The sequence below is a fragment of the Tachysurus vachellii genome, chromosome 8 (assembly GCF_030014155.1).
Source record: "Tachysurus vachellii isolate PV-2020 chromosome 8, HZAU_Pvac_v1, whole genome shotgun sequence".
In the NCBI taxonomy this organism is placed as follows: Eukaryota; Metazoa; Chordata; class Actinopteri; order Siluriformes; family Bagridae; genus Tachysurus; species Tachysurus vachellii.
The window spans coordinates 21806502-21827739 of NC_083467.1; the positions used below are offsets into that span (position 1 = coordinate 21806502).

Consider the following 21238-nt stretch of genomic DNA (forward strand, 5'->3'; position numbering starts at 1 on the left):
AAACTAAAGTTTCTACAGGAAACCCTGAGATCAGGTGAAACTTGAGTATGGGAGTCTCAAACGCTAAAAATGGGACGCAACAGCAAACGCCGCTGCACCACTATGCCTCCAAGCCATAAGAATTCAGTATGCAATGATCCACTACAGCCAGGATATGAGTCATGTCCGGATACAAGTTTCATGAGACGATAGACACAAATAATGGTTAATGATATCAGATAGCTGTTTACGGTAACTACTCGTTTGATGGGTGTGGTAGTTTACGCTAACGACCAATCAGATGCGTGTAATAGTTAACGCTAACTTCCTATCAGATGGCTGTGCTAGTTAACGCTAACTACCCATCAGATGGCTATGCTGTGGATCTACTGGAGTATCTTACGCAATTCACATGAAGCATGTGTTTGATACGTGTCACATCACTTCCTTCTGTTTTACTTAGCTTCATGGATGCATGAGGCAGCTCGGTTTCTACTTGTAAATTTTATACCCTGTATGCGATGAGTTCTGCTGCCTAACATGGAAAAGCTTAGAAAAAACATGATACACTACAGAAAAGCAAATAATTTTCTATCCAAGACAATGAAATTCTGGCTCAGACCTCATAATGGTACTATAAAAGCCTCAATATGTATAGATTATAAATTGGTTAAAAAGCAACCTAGAACAAGTAATGAACCAGACTTGGACATAGCATCATATCACATCCTCCTGTGTTTTCCTCAAGCAGTGTGTACCATATATATACATACATACATACATACACACACACATATCCCAAAATAGGAAGATCACACAAGAAGTCTCCGCCCACTAACTCCACCTCGGAAACGGAGAAAACTGGCTAAAGTTTAAGAACGTCAAAGTGCTTACACAGACAAAATATGTTCAAGTCAGAATAAGAGAATGTGCTGATCAGGTCTCATTTGGGGAGTGAGGGCTTTTTTTCAATTAGTGCAAAGCAATCAGTAAAAGCTCTACTGAACTGGCACCAAATATCCCCCACAGGACTGGCCTCATGGAAAAGCACAATCCATAACAGTTCACTTGAAATTCAATTTAACCTCATTACTGGGACTGTGTCTGGATCAGGGTGGAGTCTGTGGTACATGGAATCAAGCAGGAAAAACAGGAAAAAAAATCTTTTTTGGTAACCTCGTGAGTTCATGAACCGTGAGGCTTTTTCTTTGGGTACATCATTATTTTTGGAATGTGCAATCAACAGTGAGCGGAAAAAGGCATTATGCAAAGAGTTAACAACATTAAAAATCTCTGTAGATGCATACAAAGAAAAGAAGGAATACACCTTATCAAATAAGGTGTAAAAGAAGAGAGGAAAAAGACAAGAAAATAAAAAACGTGAAAGTCTGAAATCAGGTCCAGCTCAGCAGCACCATGCTGCCACAACTCGGCCTGGGAGCATTTCAAGGTCAGCCTCGGCGTCTACCATCCACTGAGCCATCAATTATTGAACTGTGGTCAGGTCACAGGCTCGAGTAAAACTCACTCTCTCTCTCGCTCTGTATTGCACTCGTACTCTCCCCCTTTCCCTCAGTGTCGAATCCATTTCTCTTCTCTCTGCTGATCTGTGTTCTTGTCATGGCAGCGATACTTCTGAGAAATGCCACTAGTGGAGCCAGAGGTCGGATCCGACTAAAGGACAAATGGGAAATGACGAACTGGTGTGCGTTAGGGTGGTTGGGAGAGTGTAGGTTGTAGATTGTACATCGTAATGTTCAAAAAACAGCTTGTGCTCCCTGCATACTGTAAGTTCCCTACATTGTGTGCATACCATTTATGATCCACCATAAGACACAGTGTTTGTTTTTATATATTTAATATTTGACATTCATCTACACAGGGTCAAACAGAGTAGAGTCTATGACAGGGGAATTAGGTCATGGGACATGGGACATGTGGGACTGGGTGCCTACACATCACAGGGCATTATCAAACACACATGCACCTGGGGACACGCTGTTATAAGGAAAATAAATAACAACACAGTAATGATGCACAGTGGTGACCCTGATAACAGTCGTTCACTAGCCTCTTCTTTATTATAAGCTTTTTAATAATAATAAGTAAATAGCAGCTGGTTATGTTCCAGAAACCTTTCTGTGTCAAAAGAACTTTTTTTACATTTACATTATAAAATTAAAGTAAATATAAAATTAAATATAAAAGTCGCACCAGGCGGGCGACCTCCCGGAACACCGCCAGGGAGCTCCTCACGCTCTTTAGCCGTGTTGGGATCCCAAAGAATGTGCTCACAGATCAGGGTACACCCTTTATGTCTAAGCTTATGGCGGATCTGTGTTGACTGTTACAGGTTAAGCAGCTGAGGATGTCCGTCTACCATCCGGAGACTGATGGACTAGTGGAGCGGTTCAGCCTGAAGATCAAGTGATTCTACTAGTCCCCAATGCTGCCTGCAATTTCCTGGCAAAGTGGCAGGGCCCATACACAGTCCTCCAGCGAAGAGGCCTGGTCAACTACAAGCTGCAGCAGCCAGGTAACCGGGCAGACACACAACTGTATCATGTTAATCTATTGAAGGAATGGATTCCCCAGTTGCTAAGGGTCGGAATCATTGAAGAATCCGCCAGCCCGTGGACCAGCCCCATTGTGGTGGTGCCTAAGCCTGTGTAACAACTTCCGGAGGCTTAACCAGATCTCTGAGTTTGACAGTTATCCCCTCCCCTGAGTGGACGACCTCGTGGAGCACCCAGGGAAGGCCTGGTTCATCTACAGACTCAACCTCACCAAGGGCTTTTGGCAGGTTGCTCTAGCCCCGGTGGCCAAGCCCAAGACGGCCTTTGCTAATGGCCACTGGCAGTACCAGGTTCATCCTTTTGGCCTGCATAGGGCACCGGCTACTTTCCATGAACATCGTCCACCGACCCCAGAGATCCTTTGCTGTGGCCTCTTGGATGATGTGGTCATCCACTCCCCCCGCAGACAACAAAAATGCAGGTATGTGCCTTTCTGGGTTTGGCATATTACGACAGAAGATTTGTTGCTAACTTCTCCTCTGTAGCATCCCCCATCAGATCTAACAAAGAAGGGCCAACCGAACCGGGTGCAATGGACGGACGAGACAGAGAAGGCTTTCCTCCAACTCAAGAAAGCTCTTATCTTCCACCCTGTCCTGAGGAACCCTGACTCGGAGGCATCAGTCGTGGAGGGTGATGGGGAGGCCAAAGTCAGGGTTCCTCAAAGCAGTTCCATCACAGGAGTTTGAGGGGGAGGAGCACTCGGTCCTCTACATCTTCCGGAAACTGAACCCTGCCGAGAAGAACTATGCCGCAGTGGAACGGAAAGCCCTGGCAATCAAGTGGGCCATCGAGGAACTCAAGTACTACCTGGCAGGGCAGCACTTCAACCTGGTCACCGACCATGCCCCCCTGCTATAGATGGCAAAAACAAAGAATAACAATGCCAAAGTAACCAGGTCCAGCTCAGAACCGGGAACCGACATGGAAACGGATGGTCTTTCTCAGTGCCACACCCTCTGGACACAACTGCTGCTAGGTGGAGGCTCAGAGCTAAGGGGGCCCTGTGCCTGAAACCGCCCCTCGTCCCCGAACGGCTAAAAAACCCAGAAGGAAAAGGCGGCGGTTCAGCACCATGGACAGCACCACTGACAAAGCGCTAAAAGGATTCAGAATCAGAATCAGATTTATTGGCCATGTGTGTTGACACACACAAAGAATTTGGTTCCAGCAGTTTGTGACTCTCAAAAGTACAGACATACACAATACTATACAAACTATACAAGACAATGGGATACAATATATACAGAATGAGTATAAAATATGAATATAGAATATGACTGATCAGTTATGTACATAAAGTGTGGGCATGCAAATAACAATATTGTGCAATATTATGCTTTTGTACAATATACAGCAGCAGTAGTGTGTAATATACAGATGATGTGATGACTGACAGTCCTGATAATGCAGTACTTATGATGAGAAGCACCAAAGTCAGCGTGCGAGGTGGGGAGGTAGATTTCCCGCCAAAACGCGGAGAGCCAATCGGGAGTGCCACTGTGGCACTTACCCTCTGGCTGTGGAGAGCCAGGCTCAGCAGCTAGAGAGAGGTAAGGGGAGGAGAAATTGGATTACTAATGTGCTGCCCCTCTCTCTCTCTGCCCCACAGATTCGCCTTCATAGGATGTGCCGCCTGCCTGCTGAGCCACACTCCTGGGGCAAAAACCCCCCAACTTCTCACTATTTACGGGGCTCTTCACAAAGCTCTTCCTCTAACTCAGGGCTTGGAAATGCCCGCACCTCCTCTGCATGACAACGCTGCCTGCCAGCAGACTAAGTGGACGTAAGTTTATTGTGTGCTGCACCTTCTCTTTTCTCCCCCTTTCCTTCTCACTCTCAAAATAAACCACACACTGTGTGCTACAACGTATTCCTGGATTTGCTCTCATCTGATTCCCCAGGGTGCCCTACACAACACAGATGTATAAGTATAATTTATTACACAGGAGTTTACTTACAGCAAAAATAGGCAGTCAACTGAATCAGGTCTCAATATTTCTATTTACTTGCATCCCTTCAGCTCTGAACGTATGGATCTGGAAGACACATTCAATGTATTAAAAAAAGAAATACATTTCTAGAATATAAGCTCACACCTTTCTGTTTATTCATATCAACTAAGCTCCAAACACCATGCTGCAAACTACTTACATTTAATTTTTTGCAAAATTGCAGCAATAAAATTATGTGCTTCAACAAAGCTTTTTCCCTGCTTATATATTATAAATGTTTTTTTAAAGACTGAATTAAAGCCTGCTGAAGCTTGTCTTCTGGCATTCCTGTATGAGCGTAAGTGCTCTCATCCTCCTGCATAGTTGCTGACAGATCAATGATCCAATAAGCGAAATCAGCTGAGAAAGAAATGATCTCCTTTCTCTACTGCAACTCAACACTGCGGCTCCATTTTTACTCACAGACACAACAACGAACAGGATCAGAATCAGAATCAGAATCAGATTTATTGGCCAAGTGTGTTGACACACACAAGGAATTTGGTTCTAGCAGTTTGTGACTCTCAAAAGTACAGACATAAATAACACTATAGGATCTGTGCACACACACACACACACAAATACACACATGCATACACACACACACACACACACACACGCACGCACAGATACACACAGACACAGACACACACACACACACACACACACACACACACAGACACACACACAGACAGACACAGACACACAGACAGACACAGACACACAGACAGACACAGACACACAGTCAGATACACAGACACACACACAGACACACACACAGACACACACACAGACACACACACAGATACACACACAGATACACACACAGACACGTCAGGATTATTCCATTACAGTCCCCAGTGACATAGAATCATCATCTCTGGGCATAGAGTAATGAGACAAGGAAAGATCGTGGCTAAATTTGTCTCTCTCTCTCTCTCTCTCTCTCTCTCTCTCTTTTTCTTCTCTCTCACATACACACTCCACCTGTGCACATTAGGGTTTCAAAGAAACCAATAAATCCTGACATCGTAGGAACATTGCTGACACAAGCCGACGATCTTTTAATGGTTTTGAATCTGATTTTGTCCTTCAGCCGGGTTATCATTTTGGACCGAGTTTATCTTCAAGAAGCAACTCTAGTAATTAGTCGGATTATGCAACGCAGTCAAGCTTGATGTGATTACACTTAAATGTGAACTCACTGGATGACAAAGACTTTTATAGCACATAGCATGATTTAAAGAGTGATTTAAAGAGTTCTCAAATCTGTTTAAAAGTAGTTTGTAAGTGCAAGTTTGGATATTTAGAATTGTTGTTATAGCGCAAGTGTTCCCTGGTGGTCCATGCGTCAGGATCCCACGGAATCATAGCAGTGGTCTGGGTTCGATTTCCAGGCAAGGAGATAATCCAGCAACTTAAGAGCTAGCTCTTAGCCTGGAGAAAATGGAAGGTTGAATCGAACCACATGGACAGACAGCAGCCGAAAGACCAACTATATTGTAAATGCCAACATGAACCAACAGCATCAGCAACGTTAAATCTGATTGTAAATTGCTGGAGTATCCTTCCATAAGTGGAAGAAGACACTTTGGACTGTGTATCCTTACATCCTTTAATCATGGGGTTGGGGGATACCCTGGACGTGGTGCCAATGCACTGCAGGCCACAACCACACACCTGTTCACACACTACAGACAATCATGGAAAGAACATGCAAACTCCACACACACACACAAGGTCGAGGCAGGATTTGAATGTCTGAATGTCCTGAAGGCCGGATTTTTGTTCGTTCCCTGGAGGAACGAAGTGCTGAACACTAGGCCATATAACACCACCCCTCTGTGGATTCATTCTGCAGAACACACAGACTAGAATACTATTTGGGTATGATATATCTACCTGCTCAAAAAGAGTAACAGAAGAGTGAATTATGCATCTAAAAATTGGGCACAATTCTATACATAGCTCACCATTTTTATTTAGAAAACTGATCATTAGGTCTTTGGCAGGATGCATCAATAGTACAATAGAGAGAAAGAGAGAGAGAGAGAGAGAGAGATACTGCTGACTATTTACATCTTTCTCCTTCCTATTAGAAACCCGGTGCAGGAAGTGCTGAATCCCACAAACTTCCAAACCTCCTCTAACAATGGAGCACCTTGAACTCACGAGATGGTCTGCCTGTAAAACACACTCGCTCTGAGCGGCTAGAGAAAAAAAATGCTGAACACAAAGAAATGTCTGCCAAAGCGAGTACAGAAACCTCAGATATTGAGATTTACATTGAAGAGGAAAAAACAACCTTTTCCTCAATTAGATTACTACCAGCTACAGCCTTCCAACCTGGTACCTGGATCTCGACACACTAAAGCGTATTGTAGGAATCTATCTGATATACTACAGCAAAGCAAATAAACAGCAAGGCAAAGATAGCAGCCACAACACCGTCAATGAGCAGAAGTGCTCCAGTCAGAAAAACCATAATGACGAAGTCAGATTAGACTAGATAGAGCTGACAGGAAGTGTCCAGTATCTCCAATAAGCAGTTGTTACAACCATGACGAGAAGAAAAGCATGTCAGGGGACACAACATCATAAACCTTGATTAGCTTAAGTAAGGTTCTCTGCTTGTGCATCAAAGAACACCAGCTCCCGATTAGCATTAGCATGAGTGAAGGTGGGCACTGTCAGTCTATCGTTTAGAAGATGTTCTCTCGAGTTAAAAAAAAAACCTTATAAATATATAAATATTATTTATTTGACAATAACTACAAGGACCCGGTTATGACGTTTGAATCTGTGAATGGTTTAGGGTTCGAGTGCGTCTTTCTGATCTCTGGAAGAAGTAGAACCCATGACACTTATGACTAAAAGCAGCTGTGAACGGTTTAGCTCACGCATAACTTGCTGAACTTATGAAGCATGAAAGCATATCCTAAACATCCTCACTGAGTTGAGACAGGACTGCTGTTTGTTATTCCAGAAGATCAGCTGCTCTCTCTTAGTGTAAGAAAGACTGAATACACATGATCTAGTTATTTAATAGCACTTTCTGACATGAATACAAGTCTTCTCGGGAAAAAAACAAAAAAACAAAATGCTAACTATATAAACAAGCTACCTAAGAATGCTAGCTGTTTTATAGATTAGCATTTTTTAATTTTCTAGAGTCCAAAACACAGGGTTGCAACATAAAGCATGTTATGGATTTAACACGGCCCATAATGTAGGCCATAGCTTGTGGTGTGCTAAAATATATCTTCCTGCACAACATTGACTTAGACGAGTGCAGAGCTTGTAGAAAACAGACTTGCTAAAAAAAGAAACAGTGCTAGTTGCAAACAGCTGCTGTAGTCGATGTAATCAAACGGATTCCCAGAACAGGTTCTCACTTCACTCCTGTAATAAACCACTGGATTCATAAAGTCTTGCGATTCTTTAGTCGCTACAGATCGGCCTTTTCCGTCTCAGCACTGTGCAAAACAAGTGCACTTACAATTAAGTGGAAATCGTCAGAAAATGCTTGCTTTATTGACTTAATTCGAATGCGTACATCAGTTCCATGCGACTGAATCGAATAACATTTACACAATTAGTTTTCGTACATCCGACATATTTAGAGTGGAAATGTTCAGCCCTGAATAAAATCATACACCGAGCTCAGACCTAAGCTGAGAATCAAAAATGCTGATGTTTCACACCAGCCACATTACCGCTGCGCTATTCTACCACACGTGGCTTAACTGACTAGGTGTATTTTCAATCAGCACCAACGTCCTCGTAAGAGCAAGGCTCTTAACCCCCTAACTTCTAAATCTGAGATATGTGAAGAAAGAATTTCACTGTGCTGTAATGCATATGTGACAAAAATAAAGGCTTCTACTCTACTCTATAAATTAATCTGAGTTTAAGATAACCAGTAGAAATACTGTGTGTTGAGAAACGTAATATGTTTATGGAAACTATACGCAACATTTCTTTCTTAAATCTGCATATTCCTTTATTCCACTTTTGAAGATTTCATCTTCGTGTGTCTTGGGAAACTTGTTGGCACTCACGCTAAGCCGAAGATAAGCGCTTGGTTTATGAGTGAACCGTGATGGACAGTACTGTGGACAGCTGGGTTAACGTTTAACATGGAAAACTCCCCACATGCTAGAGCTCTGCCACAGTCAAACAAGTTCGAAGTCCATGCAAAAGGAACAAAATGACTCAGAAATCAAACACCACTATTATATGTTCACGGTGCAACAATACATCCTGAAAGGATGCAAAAATCTAACCATGTGTGTCATGGAAATGTGTGATTTTAGAACTTAACCTGCACATCTCATAAAGTTAAATTATATACAGAGTTCACTGCTCACGTTATAACGCTTTCATGGAGATCATCTGCTCTTGAGAAAGCCTGATAGCTCAGAATTGCAACGACCAACACGAGTTACACTTCATATACACACAACTATGCTTTAACGACTAGAAAAAGCTCTTTAGCTGCTTTTAAACGTCATCACTGTGTTTCTGTGATCTCCACTGCCTGAGAGAGAAACCGTCAAACTCGGGCACTTTAGCCGACTTTGGAGCTCTGTTTCTGCTCTATTATGTTTGTCAATTTTCCAAATCCGGGGGAGAATTGATCAATTTATTTGTTTATTTATAATGAAGATATGGTGAATTTGTTGTGAATTTGGATTCGACTGAGGAAAATACAGTTTTTGTAATGTTTTATACACAGAAATTATTTCTCTTCAATTAAATTTTGTTCAAAAATTCTTAAAATATAATTAAACGCAGTGCTGAATCAAATTGAATCATGAGTGTGGCATATTTTTAGCCATGATAGTAAAGCGTTCAGCTGAGTTCTGCTTACAAGAATCTCTGTTAATTTTGTTTCAGAAACTACTTTCTACTAGTTTCCACAAAAACAATAAAAGCCCGGTTGGGACGTTTAAATTTGTGAATCTTTTTGATCTCATAAAGCAGTAGAACCCATGACACATATGACTACAAGCTCAAGACATTTAAAGCTGTGAACGGTTTAGCTCATGCATAACATAGCTGGACTTATGAAGCACTAGAGCACATCATATGCTCCATATAGAGCACATCCTTACTCAGTTGAGGCAGGAATACGATCGGTCCCAGCACACAGCTGAAGCAATTATCGATGCATAGAATCTGTCAGAAACTTTCCCCTTTAAGAAAGCAAGACGGAAAGAGCTGCTGTGAATAATAAATTTGACAAAATGCAGTTTCTCTACCTTAGAAACCCTTGGAGATGTTGTCTTCCTCTTCACAAAGAATGATTGCCGGGCTTCTATCTCGCGAGAAGGGACTTTCGGAAAAAGCGTACACGACGAAGCAATTATTGCTTCAGCCATTACTACACGAGTTTATCCTAAAACTACCTTTAAGTAAGGCTTTGAAGCAATGGTTTCTAAGTTCATTTGGGATGTCTGGTTGCAATCCAATTTCTCTCATTTCTCAATTTTCTAACAAGAAAAAAAACGTTTCCCAACACCATGACTTTCCTTTAAGTGCTCGTTCACATATCCCGTGTTTAGAGAGTCTGAACTGAACCTTGATGCAGTTTCACTGCTTCATATGGGAAGGTAAGAAGAAAGCAACAAGAAAAAAAACAAAAAAAAATGCTTTGAGTTGCATACAGTATTTTTTTGAGAAAATAAGTTTTAAATATGCTTTAAGTCATTTTCTTCTATAAACATCTAATCCTTTATTTCACATCGAGCTCCATGTTGAGGTGAATTTTGTGATTTCTCAGTGCACTTGTTTACCTTTATCCGTTGCAGTATTTCTGAATGAATGAAAGTGTTTAAAGAGAATGAATTCAGTCCTAAACATCCCTTAATAAAACTGTTTTGTGCTTTGAGTTCATTCAATTATGTGGCATGTGAAAACAACCCAAATCAAACAAGTGAAACCAAAATTACTAATTTTGCTCTTACTCAGAACCCTTTTTGCCAGTAAACTGTGTTCCATTTGACTTATTGGACATTTTCAACCAGTATAAACAAATGAATTATTTTTCAGCTGTAAGTCTGATATAAAATGAGTCAGGATTCTGTTTGCTTTCAGTGTGTTGAATTTTTTTTCTATATTATCTTGTGGTCTGATTGGTCACTGAGTGTTTATGTCAGACTAAAAGAGAAAAAGAGATGTCTGTTTAACAATGACACCGTCATTATCTCTGCTTTCCTTCTGCTTGATTTCCCCTCATCGCTGTTGTCGTTCCTTGTTTGTTCAGTCTCATCGCTTACCACTGGGTGCACTCGATCAACGTGCGGTCATTGACACGAAGTGTACACGGAGTGTTCGAGTGTGTAGAAACAGAAACAGCGAGCAGATTTCCGTGCATGCTGCTGAGCTCAGTCTTAAAAGAGGAAGGTGGCAGGAAGAACAATGGCGCATGACTGTGTGTATTCGCCGGTGTGTTTTTCCGTCGTGTCCGTGCTCACTACCGTTTTTGCTGGGCTATTCAGGTGATATTTATGCTCACATGCAGGATTGTCGCTTGATAACTCTAGGCTTGCACCCACACCTGGATTGGTTACGGTGCAACCAGGTCAGAAAGGCTATAAATCAGTAAACTGCTGACAGAGTTAAGTATTTACATGGGGCATTATATAATTAATCAGGAACTGTGAGGCCTCATGAAAAAATCAGCCTCTACACACAATGGATGGCACATTGATTTAACCAATCGCTCAAGGCCTAGTAAAGCTTTTAGGAGAATTTCAGTGACAACTGGTTTGAATCGGTCACATGGTTTAATATGTAATGGGTACAGAAACTGGGCTAGACTGGTCTTGAGCTGAAAGTGATGGGAAATTCATTTCTGGCTATTTTTACAATTAGACTGACTATAAGACGGGCTGTGTGGTTATAGGAAAATAATCCTTCTGATTCAAGAGCCCAAGGTGTCACGTTACTGGGAAACTGGAAAATGCAAACTTGTCCATCCTGAAGACCTTCCTGTGGTGGAAAACGTGCTGATGTTACACAGAACCAACACGTGAGACTCTCATCATGAAAGGAATAACAACATTCCCTGACAGAAAGCGTTACCATATCAATTATTAAACATTTTTTAATCTATTTTTATTAGCCATAGCTTCGGGTCAAGTCCTGTGTATGATCTAATACAACACGAACAATAATGCATAATGCAAACCGACAGACAGCAAAAGACAGCAAAAGACAGACTACACTAAATATTATGTTAAATAATATTATTAAATAATATGTTCTGCTTTGAAAATTAAACAGAGTTGAGATATCAACAACTTAAAGAATTGAGACACATAGCGTGGAACTGGGTTCTTGAGGAAATCTACAGATACACTACATCTACACTACAAATGGCATGGATTTGTAATTTTATCAAAAACTCAAATTTAGACATTTTACATTTAACCCTGAACATTTCATATAAAGTCTTTATATACTCAGTGCACAAAATGTGAATAGCAACCATGTCAGAGCACCGTCAGAGCATTCACAGGTCACCAGCAAACCATTTAAATGGAAATCCAAAATTTACATTGCCTCACTACTGGTCAGAGTCATGGTCAATCCAAAGCCTATCCATGGAAACACTAGGCATGAGACAAGAATACACCCTCGATTGGACACGCGCTCAATCCAAGTCGCAATAATCTCCATCATTTGGATCTAACTAAAAATAATAAATGAAATGGGTTAGAAATAATAATTAATTCTAAGTCACATACAGTTTTTTTTTTTTTTTTTTTCTTTAAAAGCTTTCCACAAATATTCACAAAAGGCAATCTGCTTGAGACTAAGAGGCACGCATTAGGGTTAGGATCGGTTAAGGGCCTTGCATAAGGGCCCAGCAATAACTCTTCTGATCAGTAAGCCAACATCTTAACTACTGAGCCGTCACTTCCAATGCTTAGAATCTGTAAGTGGAAAAAGTAGTACAAAGAGGGAGGTTTCTGCTCCCATGCAGGACAAGCAAACAGCAATATACGAAGCTTGCGAGACAAAGACCACACTGACAAACATGAATGTTCAACATTCATTCCTTTACCCTTAGTAACTGCCTGATGAAAGTACTGGTGGTTAGAATTAGACTACAAGCTTGTATATGTAGGAATTAGGCCCAGCTAAAAACCTACCAAACAACCTCTAGTATGACCTCTAAAAGGGACTTAAAACAAAATTAGAAAAACACCTAAATGGAAATCATAAGTTTCTTGGGTCTTTGCAGAACCTAAATGATCCCATTGCTTATTGAGAGACAGACCAGAGGAACACTGAGACCAGTAGGCCTAGATAATCTATCAAGTGGCTAATTACAGCAGCATGTTTACTGCCATGAATGTCCCAGAGGGCACAGGAAAGATGGTGCAACGGAGGGAGGGCAATGGCGATCTGGCCCCGGGAGTAATGCACAATATTAAGCATTCTCCTGATGGCCTCCATTCCATTCTGTTCCATTCGAAAATTTGGAATAGATGGAATGCAATTAACGTACAGAATTAAGGAGCTCACAGTAAAATGTCTTGCTGAAAAGCCAGTACAGACTCTGTGATATAAAGATATTTAGGGTTCAAGCCCCGAAGGGGCGTAGACACCTATTGTTATTGTTAGTTTTCTTCTTATTATTATTCTTCCTCTTCCGCCATTGAAGTCAATGGCAGCCCATAGAACCGTACGTAGGAAAGTTATGTAATTTGGCACACATGTAGAGGCCAGTCTTAGAAGTTACTATAGCAACTTTGGTGTGTCTAGCTCAAACCACCTAGCGCCACCAATAGTCCAAATATCCAATTATGTTCATGTTCATAACTGCTGACTCGTACGGCCTAGAGACAAAATTCTTGCATATTTTGGATCCTTTGCTCATGCACCATATGACGTCATTTCTGTCATGAATATCTTTCCGCCATTTTGAATTATGCATAAAACCTACTTTTTCGAACTCCTCCTAGACCGTTTGTCCGATTTGCATGTCCTTTGGTATGTAGCATCTAGAGACACCCGAGACAAAAAGTTATCAAAAGCTTTTTGATAGACCAATGCGTTCTCGTAAACCGTGGCAACATACACGGTGGCGAGCACGCCAAAACAGACGTGAGGCTGTATCTTCGCAAAACTTTTGTGTATCGACACGAAAATCTGATTCTGATTCTGATATTAGCACCCAATACTGTGAGATGTAAGGTGAGTGTATACAAGAGGAAATGACAGCTGCAGACATTCACACACACATACACACACTCACACACACACACTTACACACACACACGTTATGACAACAGCACTGCACTTTATACGAGTGTGTGTGTGTGTGTGTGAGAGAGTGTGTGTGTGTGTATCAAACGATACCAAACGATTTTCGGACGGCCATTTTGTGTCGGCCATTTTGAATTTTCACGTTAAGTTCAGTATTTTACGAATGCAATGCCATATCGCTACGAAACTTGGTATGGTTCATCAGCGACATGTTCTGAGCGCATCTGATCGGCTTGACCCCGGTATCGCTGCTTGCAGCTATATTTAAGCTTGGAACCTTCTGGTTAGAAGTACAGAACCTAAACCACAGAACTTTCACAGGCCCAAAGCCATTAAACCAACAACACTGGTGTTTTAGTACCATGGAGTAAAATTCTAAACTCAACAGCCACCGATTACCAAATCTACCCAGGTGCCAAAGTACCAAGGTGACAAGTGAACACCTTCCCAACCCACAGGGTTCATATCAGTGAAACCAGTAGATCTGATTGTAACTTAAGGCATTTTGCTCCTCACATGGCAGGTCAAAACAACTGTTTCCACCTTATATCCTGGTAGGAACCTGATGTTACCTGGGCAAGTGTACAGATGATACTGTGGGGATTTGTGACAACGGAGGTCCTGGAGCCATGAATCTGAATCGTATTAAGAATAAACAGGACTTTGGTCGGCAACAATAGGACGAAAAAGCCACTGTTGAGCCAAGCAGATATAAATAAGCTTTGGACAAATATATGAAAATGTTCAGCTGCAAACCTGGTAGCACCAAAGTTTAATGTTCCACCCGTTATTATGTTTCCTTCTAAAAGGACAGCCTTTTGAGGAGCTGAAATTTTCACAATCAGCACATTCAGATGAGCCAAGACTAATCTTTTAGATATAAAGCAAATTTTGCTAGGCTAGTACAATATTATAAAGCAAATGTCACAACAACATGCCCAGATCAAACATTTCCTTCTAGGCATCTGAAACCCAGGACAGTTCCTAGTGAGAGTGAGGAGCTTGAAAAGGCCAGAGCTACAGATGGTACTGCAGGGATTTGCTGCCGCTAGCATCCCAGAGCCATAAATATGAATGTTGCTAAAAATAACTACGATCTCAGTAGGTAACCACAGGAAGATGAAAGCGCCACCGAGTCAAGCAGGACCACCTCAGATCTGACACGACTTTCACTAGTATGTGGCTTGCATTTTCATAACCACGCATGAGAAAACACCTAGTGGTAGCAAGGTCGACACATGAGGTACCTCTGAAATTACAGTGCACAGAGACAGTGTGGGGTGAAAGGTGTGAAGATCTAACTCCTGTTTTCTCTCCTCACTTTTCACCTAAATGTTCAGCATTAAACATTAAACCACCACATGCATTTAAAGGAGACTTGTGCTAATGCAGAAGGGAGAATAACCTGAATACCATTATGCACCTGAGCTTGCTCGGACTAAAAGGACTAAGGTCAACGAGTCATGACGTAATAACTGGGATATTAAATGAGTGAGAAATATATTTCTAATGGTTCAAATCAATTGGATGTGTAAAGATTGGCCAGATTTGCCAAAGGAGAAAGTTCTGATTTGAGAAACAACAAATACAAAAAAAAAAAACACCTGGAAATAGGATATCATCTGCTTCAGTAAAATCAGAAATCAACAGAAATGTTTAACTTCCTATTCACTATTGCATTTCTTCCCCAAAAGACCTTCACCATTATTGGTCATGAGACAGCCATTTGGGGAAACCATTAAAAAACAGCGATAACAGCAATTTTTGGCACACCAGCTTTAAAGCGTCATATGGGTAAGTATTTAAACAAGTAATTTATTTAATGAGTACTTAATACATGCGATAGGAGAGAGAAAGAGCGATCATAGCTAGGGCGAGTTATATTGTCACTAAATTACAAAATGTTGTAGATTAGGACTACATTACATTATATAGTGCAACCTCATGAATCAGCGCTCTAACCCACAAAGGTACAGAACGGATTACTCCGTTCTCTAAGTAATTGGACTAAAATAGCTGCTCGTGAAACAAACACACTGGTTATGCTCTACACTGTGACATGAATGAAATAAGAGTGAATGAAGCTAACTGCTATACACTGAACCATGAAAAGGTGTCATTTATTCTGCTTTTATAGCACAGTAATGTTGAATTATCCAATCTGATTGGTCAGAGAGTGTTGATTACTTTTCTGCAACAGCAGCTCAGACATTAGTGGCAGCTACAGTATATTCAAACCACAGGTTTATATGAATGCAGTCCTTCTTATGGTTTGTACTAATATATGACCAAAAGTGTCTTGATCAACACACACATATGTAACTGCAACAAAGTTGGAAGCATACAATTGTATAGGATGTTTTTTGTACACTAATGTGTAGCATTTTCCATTTATTGGACCCAAAACCCCACAGCACAGAATTCTTTCCTTCGGATATTCCAACTGAGGAGATTGGGTCTGGAGCTGTGATGTAGCGCCCTTGGAGCAGGGAGGGTTAAGGGTCTTGCTCAATTGCCCAGCAGAAGCTGGAGCTTGAACCGCAACCTTCTGATCACCAACCTACAGCATTAACCTCTTGAGCCACCACTGACATTTTTAAAGCTTGGATTGGAAGTACTCAAGTGTCCTACACAGAGCCCTAACCCCAATCTCACTGAACAGCTTTGTGATGAACTGCAATACTGAATACTGAGTGAACCCCAGACCTCCTTACATACATACATATATACATATACACACATATACATATACAAACACACACACACACACACATATATATATATATATATATATATATATATATATATATATATATATATATATATATATATATATATATATATATATATATAGCTGGATAAACACAAAATATCCCCACAACCACAATCCAATATCAATCGGAAAGCCTTTCCAGAAGAGACGAGCTTATTAACAGTAAAGAAGGATTAAATCTAGTATTCAAATGTTCAAAAAACACATATGGGTCCATATGGACCATCAGGGGTCCTCAAACCTTTGGCCATATGATAGATATGTAATCACATAATAACAGGTAAAATGTTAACTATAAATGTTAAAAAAAAAAAAATTATATATATATATATATATATATATATATATATATATATATATATATATATATATATATATATATATATATATATATCGTTCATTAAATCAATGAAAAAATGTAATCAATTGCAGTATCACCACGTCAGTCAACGTTTTTCCAACATAGACAACGTTTGTAGTTTACTGACTGCTACGTGAACATTACTGTCCCATTTATTTAACAGTAAAGGTGCATACACTATACTGTATACTTCACTTTCACCACACATTTGTGCGTACTATACAAACATCTTTACACCAACTTTACTTAAGACGCCGAGGTGCTTTTTTTCCTTCTCGAGAGGTGAGTAACGTTGGTTTTGCTTTGTTACACAGAACTAATATATGCCTTTGTCCTTTGCATGATTACGCTTGTGTGTCATTTTTGCTTGTTTGTTTATCTGCAATCGTATTGTTCTTCCCTTCAGCTATGATAAAGACACATTTCTTTCTATTAGTTGCCTGGGTTACGTATGTATGTCTGGGCGGAGCTATCGGTACAGGGGTGGGACCCATTTGGGTTAGGGGCGTGTTTGTTTTGGTGATTTCAAATAACAACATTGGCTTTCAAACAACGGAGACCCCACCTTTAAGAGTCGCCCACTAAATGGCACGTCAGAGCCAAAATATCTCTGTCTAATGTTTAGTGTTTCATGTACAACACTGTTACACAATCTCAGTTTCTTTTTAAAACATTCTTCTATGTATCTAACTGGGGGGAAAATAGAGAGAGGGGAAAAAAAAGAGAGAAAAAAGAAAAAGAGAAAAAAATGAAAGAGTGAAACTGACATTTTGGTAAGTTTGAGAGTTTATTATTATTTATTCGAACTCTAGCTGTATAAAGAAACCCTTTAGTGTTACTAGTCTAGAATAGAAGACCTGATTATAGACACGACATTAATGAGTTTATTGAGTTGTACACACAGTGACACGTTTACGGTGGAATTGCAACACGGGATACACACGGTGGCCATCTTTTGAATCCATAATAAGCTTGTACTCATCATAAACGCATAAACAACAGCAAAAAATGTTCGGCTGATCATAAGCGATGATGTAAAAACCGCATAGAGAAGTTTTCTTGTGTCTGAATTTCCCCCCAATGCTTCGAGCCTCTTTTATAACCTCATACAACGTAGCATTCATCATTTAACTGTTGCACTGATTCACTTTTTATATATTACACTGCACTATTATGCAGTTAATATTTCTCCATGCTTAAAATTCTTTATTTTTTATCCTATGCACCAGTGCAAATTCCTTGTACATGTAAAACCCACAGTGTTTGGCAATAAAACTAAATATCTAAAGCAGGGAGAAACACAAACCAGTCCGGACGCAGGAAAACCCCCGTCGCCGATTCTTTCCCTCTCACAACGAGTGAGAGATGCTTTGGATATTGGAATTGAATTACACTGGAAACAGTATAATGTAGGTCAGGAATATCCAAGTGATGTTTACAAACAGCACAAATGTACCACATCTGTCTCACATCATTAATGAGTGATGACCACACTGCCTCATTAACTGGATCAGGTCTGTAATAAACTCAGTGTCACGTACAAGCTCTCGGGACTCTGAGGCTGGTTTAGTTACTGTGTGTTATGTGATCTAATACCTGACCTTTCACTGATAACGGGGATCAAATAATAGGTAGCTACTAAAGTAAACAGATACAGACATACGAAACAAGTAGCATTAGTTACACACGATGCTGTCCAAAATTATTGGCACCCTTCATGAAATTGTCCAAAGAAATATTAGAAAATAAGTTTAGATTTAAGCCAAAATACACCCCGACATTATATAAATGATTGAAATATTTATTAAACTAACTGAAATCCAAATAAAAAACTGGTTTCAAAATTATTGGCACCCTTACAGTTAATATTTTGTGATGCCTGGTCTGCCAAGAATAAGAGCGCACACAATACACTCAGTAGTCATCTGTACAAAATAAGAAAAATAAATGTATGCAGTCATGTTATTTAATTTATATATTCAAACGCTAATATACAAATGTTGTAATATTTAAATATGTATCAAAACTATAAAATATTATATTATTATATAATAATAAAATGCCTAACAAAAAAATAAAATAAATAAGATACCCTTTTAAACTAAAATAAAGCTAAAAAAGAGGAATGAGGAAAGAGAGCAACAGACTGCCATGGAGCTGAAATGAAGTGTTTCTATGTTTCTATCGCCACATCATCATCATCACTGTGTGTGTGTTTGTGTGTGTATGTGTGTGTGTATGTGAGTGAGAGAGTGAGTGTGTGTATATGTGAGAGTGTGTATATGTATATGTGTGTGTATATATATAAGTATATGTGTATATATGTGTGTGTGTGTGTGTATGTGTGTAGTATGTGTGTGTGTATATATGTGAATATATGTGTATATATGTGTGTAGTATGTGTGTGTGTATATATGTGAATATATGTGTATATATATATATGTGTATGTGTGTGTAAATGTGTGTGTGTGTGTGTATATGTGAATATGTGTGTATATGTGTGTGTATGTGTGTGTGTGTGTGTGTGTATATATATATATATGTGTATGTGTGTGTAAATGTGTGTGTGTGTGTATATATGTGAATATATGTGTATATATATGTGAATATATGTGTATATGTGTGTGTATGTGTGTAGTATGTGTGTGTGTGTATATATATGTGAATATATGTGTATGTGTGTATGTGTGTGTGTGTGTATATATATATATGTGAATATATGTGTATGTGTGTATGTGTATGTATGTGTGTGTATGTGTGTAGTATGTGTGTGTATGTGTGTAGTAAGTGTGTGTATGTGTGTATATGTGTAGTATGTGTGTGTATATATATATATGTGAATATATGTGTATGTGTGTATGTGTATGTATGTGTGTGTATGTGTGTAGTATGTGTGTGTATGTGTGTAGTAAGTGTGTGTATGTGTGTATGTGTGTGTATGTGTGTAGTATGTGTGTGTGTGTATATATATATATATATATATATATATATATATATATGTGAATATATGTGTGTGTGTATGTGTGTAGTATGTGTGTGTGTATATATATATATATATATGTGAATATATGTGTATGTGTGTATGTGTATGTATGTGTGTAGTATGTGTGTGTGTGTATATATATATATATATATGTGAATATATGTGTATGTGTGTATGTGTATGTATGTGTGTAGTATGTGTGTGTATGTGTGTGTATGTGTGTGTATGTGTGTATGTGTGTGTATGTGTGTAGTATGTGTGTGTGTATATATATGTGTACTCCTGGCTAGCAGCCTGACATTACATCAGTGTAGAGTTGTAATAATAAAGCTGAGTCCTACCAGGTGCAGTGTGAGTGTCCAGCACAGAGCTCAGGTCTCTATGTAAATGTCCCTTACTTCTGTTCGGTGTCACAGTGAATGGAGCTCTCTGTCATCCCGGTCACCGCTGTCTGTAAGCCCGCTTTATCCCTCACAGGATGTCACAGCGCACACTTACAGTCCCCAAAGAGCGCTTTTATACCCCTGATCTCAGCTCTCACGTATAAACACCTACACGGACACGCAGCGGCACCTGAACCTCCTTCACTCACCGACATTTCCCTCCGCTCAGCCGCAGCACAATCATTTTATCTCTCCTACCCGTATTCGGGAAAATCCTGCCTCAAGCGCTGCGATTGGCTAAACCGTTTCCGCTTCCTCTCAACGGATTAGCTTAGCGAAGAAGGCGTGATTGTACCAACCAATCCCTACCGTAGGAGGCGGGCTTTATCGCAATGAGGGTGCAAAAACGTAACGCGTCATCAGGTACACTTGGCTCGCACCTGTGAAAACAGCAACGACAGCAAGCCAATGATACCTAAGTGTTTTCAAAATAAAAGCACAATGGAAGTTTTTTTCTGATGTATTGTCTCCATCTGGTGGTTCAATAAAATAACGGTCAATAGATGATTATGTAAGGAATAAAATCATTTAAAATCACAGGGTGAAGATTCCCAACTAAAAGCTGATTATTTTCCTATTGTCTTTTATTCATCTTAAGCACAGCGATTTATATTACACTGTTCAAAATGTATTAATAAAAATAAGACATTTATTAATAATATATAATTTGTGAATCAGCTGTTACTATAGACCCATTTGATTAGACCGAGTGCATTAATATTATTAACACTGTTTTCACTGCTGTTAGGGAAAATTACACAGCAATTTGAAGACATAAATCAGTGACTCAGAACTTTTATTATATGTTTTGATAAGGAAAGGAATCCGAGGGTCAATTTTACGTCAA

The 21238-nt window shown here is 39.8% G+C and overlaps 1 protein-coding gene across 7 annotated transcripts in view; it reads right to left on the bottom strand.

Annotated features, from left to right (window-relative positions):
* Positions 1 to 20636, bottom strand: part of LOC132850380 (hyccin 2-like) — a 75561-nt gene extending 54925 nt beyond the window's left edge. For 2 of the 7 annotated variants that reach the window (XM_060876919.1, XM_060876920.1), the window contains exon 1: positions 20290 to 20630. The gene's annotated coding sequence lies outside the window, so the exon portion shown is untranslated. Of the gene's footprint in view, positions 1 to 4516; positions 4540 to 18825; positions 18846 to 20289 lie in introns of those variants that run through there. The other 5 variants (XM_060876914.1, XM_060876913.1, XM_060876918.1 and 2 more) reach the window with 5 other exon arrangements.
* Positions 20637 to 21238: the final 602 nt, after the last annotated feature.